Genomic DNA, 6,724 nt, shown 5'->3' on the forward strand with positions numbered 1-6,724 from the left:
AGTCTAATTCTATTCCCATGCACCTCTGTCTTCACACTCAGACATGGGTATACGCTTCCTGATTTTGTCTATTTGCTCTTCTCCTCCTTCTCCTCATTCTCCATCACCATTTCTTTCACCACCATATCTAACATATCACCTCCTCTACGTGTCTTGCAAGGGTCATTGGAGTTCCTCCAAATTTTTGGCAGCTTTTGCATTCACTGCATAGGCAAACACTATGGGAGACCCACTTCCTAATAATGAGAATATTGTTTTCATGAGGCTCTCCGACCTGTACACATCTTCCAAGGGGCATTGGAGTGCCTCCAAAATTTTGGCAGCTTTTGCATTAACTGCATGGGCAAACACTATGGGAGACCCACTTCCTAATAATGGGAACATTGTTTTTAGGAGGCTCTCTGACCTCTACGTCTCTTCAAAGGGGCATTGGAGTGCCTCCAAATTTTTGGCAGCTTTTGCATTCACTGCATAGGCAAACACTATGGGAAACCCACTTCCTAGAAATGGGAACATTGTTATTAGGAGGCTCTCTTACCTCTACGTCTCTTCCAAGGGGCATTGGAATGCCTCCAATTTTTTTGCAGCTTTTGCATTAACTGCATAGGCAAACACTATGGGAGACCCACTTCCTAATAATGGGAACATTGTTTTTAGGAGACTCCCTGACCTCTACATCTCTTCCAAGGGGCATTGGAGTGCCTCCAAATTTTTGGCAGCCTTTGCAGTCACTGCATACGCAATAACACTATCGGAGACCCACTCGTTAATAATGGGAACTACAAAGCATAGCCGGCTGATGGCTCTCTAACAATAGCGAGGGCCAACTGCTGGCCCTTTAAGAATAGTAAGGGCCTCCTGATGGCCCTATAAAAATAGGCTTTTTGACTTTCAGAGTCCCTCCATCATAAATGAAATAGGATGTGTCTGATGATGTGTCACACACCATATGTCCAGATAAGGTTGTAAAATGTTAAAATGACATTTACAAGTGAATGCATTTGTTTTGATTGAAAGCAATGCAAAAGTGCAAAAACTTATCAAAAATGCTATGTGTGAACATAGCCCAAGGTGTGGAGGAACATTTTTGTATATTTATTTTGCCTTATATACAATTCATTACGCTGGAGAGGATGTTCCTTAATATATTTCCCAGGAAAATCCATTTTGGTTTCGTTTTTGTATGTTTTATTGTGAGTCCGTAAAAATGCATAATACCTCTGACAACGTTGTTGACAGCAGTGACCTGGGAGTCAGAAATGCTTCCAGGGGTCTTCCCCATGCTGTTCCCATATCATTTGAGCACTGTTCCCATCGATTTCGGCAATTTTTAGGCCCTCTGCAGACTGCCGGGGGGTTCCGCCTGAAAAATGCTCGAGTTTCCATTGACTTACATTGGGCTCGTTGCTCGGGTCGAGCACCGGAGTATTCCAATTTGCTCGACCCGAGCATCCAGCACCAGAGCATTTTAGTGCTCACCCATCGCTAGTGGTGATAGATTCCCTTTAAAAGAGCCTAGACAAGCTACAGTAGCTCAAAAGGGGAAGGGGAAGCACCCCCTATGTATTTTTGAGAAATGAACAAAGAATAGGTGTAATAGGACACTCAACTATGCTTAGCTCTGCTTATTTATTTTTAAATAACGAATAAATGGACATCCTCAAGAAGAACAGTACATATTTCTGATTGAATCTTTAAGGTGGGATCATGATTAAGTTTTAAATATGTTCAGGTATCAGATAGCAATTTGACATGTTCCCATTTATAAACTTCCATGTGAAGAACAAGAATTGCTCCCCTCATTTTGTCAGCACTTCACACCACAAGGTCACAACATATAGTAAGATTACGAAAAGACATATTTTCCCCATTGGTAAGATTATTTTACATTTTAACCTATTCAGACCAAGCATGGAGAGAGCATACAGTTTTTTTAATCATCTCCTGGAATTGATCTATGGCTGGGATGCGATACTGGACAAGGTAAAAATAGGGGTTAATTGTTTTAAGCGTAGTAGACATTTCTATTAGCTTCAGGTGTCAAATGTTGTAATTCAGAAAGTGCAACTTGTTCTAAGAAAAAAAATTAGAACTGGAGTCCAACTCAAATAGAGAGTAGTTATTAACGTACCTGCAACAGTGTCGGAGCGGTTGTCATTGGGAGTAATTCGATTATTACTATCCCATGATTCTAAAACAGTTCCTGGAGTTGACTGTTGTTCTATATTCAAAAAATGCTTTTTTACGGTGAAGGTTCGGAAAAACATGTTAATGTCTAGTATGGTGTGTAAGGCAGCTAATGGTCACAACTTTGATGGGAGGTATGTATCAAAGAGATGGCTGTCCTCTGTGAGGTAACCCAGAGTGTTGCTTTAGTGCACGTAACCACCAAAAGGACTGATTGGTGCACTTGGGATCGGGTTACGGGTAGTTAGGAGAGTTGGGCGGGTTCAGCTACCCACATACCTCACCTCTGGGTGTGGTTAAAAACCTATAAAATGGAGGCCATTTGTTTGTCACATGGTCTGTGTGTTTGGAGGGAGAAGGCCGCCTGTGTGTTGTTGTCTCCAGACCGAGCCAGAATACTGAACGCTACCCAGCCTGTGTTCCCACAGGACTGGCTAAGAAGACTTGCTTAAAGGACACTTTACTTTGTTTGCCGTAACTAAAGGTCGTTTGTATTCCTTTTGTTTTTTTTGTTTTATGAAGTAATAAACTGACATGGACTTTTAAAGGAACATGCTTCCTGTTTGCATCCCATTGCACCCAAGAGAGTAAAACCCATACAATTGGTATTAGACGTGCGGGCAGCTTTTCCAGCAGATAAGTGTGACTGCTACAAGAACGCCTGCATGTCCTGGGTAAAGTCTGCTGCAAGCCAACAAACATCGCCAGACAAAATGGAGGACCTGCTGAAACACCTGGTCCAGTCACAGCAGCACCAGCAGGAGACCAACAGGCTGTTATTACAGCTGATCCAACAGCATCAGCAGGAACAGCGGCAGCAGATGTGACTTCTGGCAAGCGCCATCCAGGGCAGGACGAGCGCCCCAACCCCAAGTCTGGCTGATGACTCCCACGTCCGGAAGGCAGTAAGATAGACCTTGCAGAAAATGACCCCGGGGGATGACATAGAGGCCTTCCTGACGGTGTTTGAAAGGGAGGGAGAAACTTCCGCCAGAGCAGTGGGTAGAGGTACTGGCGCCATACTTGATGGGGGAGCCCCAGAAGGCTTACTAAGATTTAGCTTTGCAGGACGCTAAAGAGTATAGCAAGCTAAAAACCGAGATTCTGGTGTGCTTGGGGGGTGACAATGACTATCAGGGCGCAGCGGGTCCATCGCTGGGCGTATCACCAGGACAAACCCCCTCGCTTCCAAATGTTTGACCTTTTGCACCTGGTCCAGAAGTGGCTGCAGCAGGCATCCTCTATGCCTGCACAGATAGTAGAGCGAGTGGTGATGAACCGGTTTGTGCATTCCCTGCCAAGGCCAATACACACTTGGGTTGCCCAGGGTGATCCCCAGAATTCCGATGAACTGATTGGACTGGTTGAGAGATACCAGGGTTTGAGGGTTCCTTGGGAAGGCAGCCCACTCCATACTGGGGGTCCCAACTGGGGGTGGAGGCTCAAAAGGGGGTGGGGCATCCAAGGTCCAATTGGGTGGGGGAGTTAATGCCCAAGGTCCTCACAGGTGAGGTAATTTGCTGGATACCAGATATACCACGTCAACCTCATCAAGCTGTGGCAAGACAGAGAGGCTGTTGGAGCTCCATGCTTGCTGGTCAAATCAGAAGGTGAGGTTGGAGGAGTCGAAATAGCGGAGATGCTAACGAAGGCCCAAAAACAGCAGTGTCGGGAGTTGCTGCAAAAGAACAGGGATCAGTTCTCGGAATTGCCGGGCTTCACAAGGGTCATAGAACACGACATTCTCATGGAGCCAAAAATGCGGGTGAACTTGAAGTCCTATCGGATACCTGAGGCCTGACGAGAGTTGATCTTCAAAGAAGTGGCTCGTATGCTGAAACTCGGGGTCATTGAAGAATCCAAGAGCAGTTGATCGAGCCCGATTGTCTTGGACTCAAAGCCCAATGTTGAATGAAGACTCTGTAATGACTATCAGAAGTTGAATGAGGTCTCCAAATTTGATGCATATCCCATGCCACGTGGCGATGAGCTGATCTATAGACTTGGGCCAGCAAGGTAGCTAACCACCTTGGATTTAATGAAGGGATATTGGCAGATCCAAATGGTACAGGGAGCCAAGGAGAAGACTGCATTTTCTACAGATTTTTCCAGTATGTCCGGATGCATTTGGATTGCAGGGGGCCGCTGCCACCTTCCAGAGAGCCATGGATTGAATCCTTGCACCCCATAAGAAATACGCCACGGCATACCTGGACAATATTGTTATCTTCAGCCCGGACTGGGAAAGTCATCTGGAAAAGGTCCAGGCGGTGCTTGATGCTCTAAGGCACGGTTTTCAATAAACCTGAAGAAATGTGCCATGGGGTAAGAAGAAGCCAAATACCTGGGTTATGTAGTGGGTAGAGGCAAGATGAAACCCCAAATCACTAAAGTTAAAGCGATCCACACCTGTCCGAGACCGCTGTCAAAGAAGCAAGTTAGAGCCTTCCTAGGGATCGTGGGATATCACAGGAGGATCATTCCAAACTTTGCAATTATGGCGGCACCCTTGACTGACCTCTTTAAGGGGACAAAATCAGCTATGGCCAAGTGAACTGCAGAGGCGGAGACGGCCTTTCTAGAAATTAAAGTGGCTCTTTGTAGGCAACCAGTTCTGGTTGCCCCTGACTTTAAGAAAAAATTTGTACTCCAAATGGATGCCTCAGATATCAGTTTAAGAGCAGTCCTTTCCTGGGAGATATAAGGAGAGGAGCACCCTGTTCTCTACCTGAGTAGGAAGCTGCCCTCATGCGAGAAGAATTATTCAGTCATAGAGAAGGAGTGCTTGGCCATAAAGTGGGCAGTGGACACGTTACGGTACTAACTGTTAGGATGGAAGTTTAGATTTGTATCCGACCATGCCCCACTCAGGCAGATGAAGGAAACAAAGGGGAAAATTGCTAGGGTCACCCTCTGGTTCTTAGCCCTACAAGATTTAAATTTCCATGTAGAACATAGAGCAGGGAAGCTGCATGGTAATGCCGATGCCCTCTCAAGAATCCCCTGTCTGGTTGTAGAAAGTGCCAAGCCCCATGGCTTTAGGCAGAGGGGGGAGGTATGTAAGGTGGCTAACAATCGTTGAGTGAATGGGAGATATGTATCACAGAGATAGATGTCCTCTGTGATGTAACCCAGAGTGTTGCTCTAGTGCACATAAGCACTAAGAAGACTGATTGGTGCACTTGAGGCCAGGTTACGGGTAGTTTGGAGAGCCAGGATACTGGATACTACCTAGCCTGTGTGCCCACAGGACTGGCTAAGCAGAGACCTGCTTAAAGGACACTTTACTTTGTTTGCCTTAACTAAAGGCCATTTGTATTCCTTTTGTTTTTTTTGTTTTATGAAGCAATAAACCGACTTGGACTTTTAAAGCAACACGCTTCCTGTTTGCTTCCCGTGGCACCAAAGTGAGTAAAACCCCTACAGATGTTATAAAGATTAAAGTTGAAAGTTAGAGCAAAAGACTAACCTATTAGGCAGTGTGAAGACCCGGGGTCTTCCGTGAGCATAACGCTACTCAGACAACACAGGGTGAGGGTAAAACAGCATGGTGATACTTTATTGAAACACAAAGCGGACAATAAACACATAGAACAGTCCCAGCAAATACCCAGTTGGTACAACATTACACAGTCTCACCCTCCCTTCTCTGCCCGCCTGGGATAAAACAGCTGCGACTTTGGAGATTTCAAGGGCTGACTACGTCAACCAGTGGCCCCCCGCTCCTGGTGGACCCTCAAAAAGTGAAGGTAGCGGCAAGCTTAGGAAGCTAGCAGTCCATTGAGTTACAAGGCCAGGAGACCCAAGGCTCCCACCCTGGCCACTCCGAGAGTTTCCATGGGGCCAGATGACCGGCGGGTCACAATCTGGCTTCTCTCAACGTCTCCATGGGTTGCAGGTGACTGGAGGATCCCTCCTGACAACCCCAAACAACATATCCATGGGGCCAGGTGACTTCCTCGTCCCACCTGGTCTTCCCAAAATGTATCCATGTCTCTCTGATGGTTAATGGAGTAGATCTGAATATTTCCAGTCAGGGCCGAAACCCTTAGGCTAGAATCATGTAAAATCCAAATCTGGGTCTCTTTGGATGCCATGCTATCCATCTCCTTTCCTGAAGGATGTCTCTCATTCTTCTTGTAAAGTCTTTCTGATGCTCCTTGATTCTGCTTCTAGCACTACAGACATCCCTGTTTATATTTACATGTGTGTCAGGTCATCAGTGAGACGTAAGAGGTAAAGGTGCATGGCTCACCAGGTCTCATTGTTTGAGCTAATCAATTTACATAGTTGGTATCACAGGGGCTCTTGTAAATACACATCTAGCTGACTTTAGTACAATTTGTCATTAGCATAGTAAACATGATTGTTTCCAAATGAATATATACAGGGTTATACAAATACTGGTCTGTGTTAATCAACTAAAGAAGAACACAGGTTGAAAAGTCAACATAAAGATAAAGGTATACTGCTCTTGCCATCAGAAAGTATGTCTGGCATAATTAAGATTTTACGCTGTATCGTCACAGACAGTAAT

This window comes from Phyllobates terribilis, unplaced genomic scaffold (genome assembly GCF_046119375.1).
Source record: "Phyllobates terribilis strain yellow unplaced genomic scaffold, ASM4611937v1 Scaffold_13__5_contigs__length_258822181, whole genome shotgun sequence".
In the NCBI taxonomy this organism is placed as follows: domain Eukaryota; kingdom Metazoa; phylum Chordata; class Amphibia; order Anura; family Dendrobatidae; genus Phyllobates; species Phyllobates terribilis.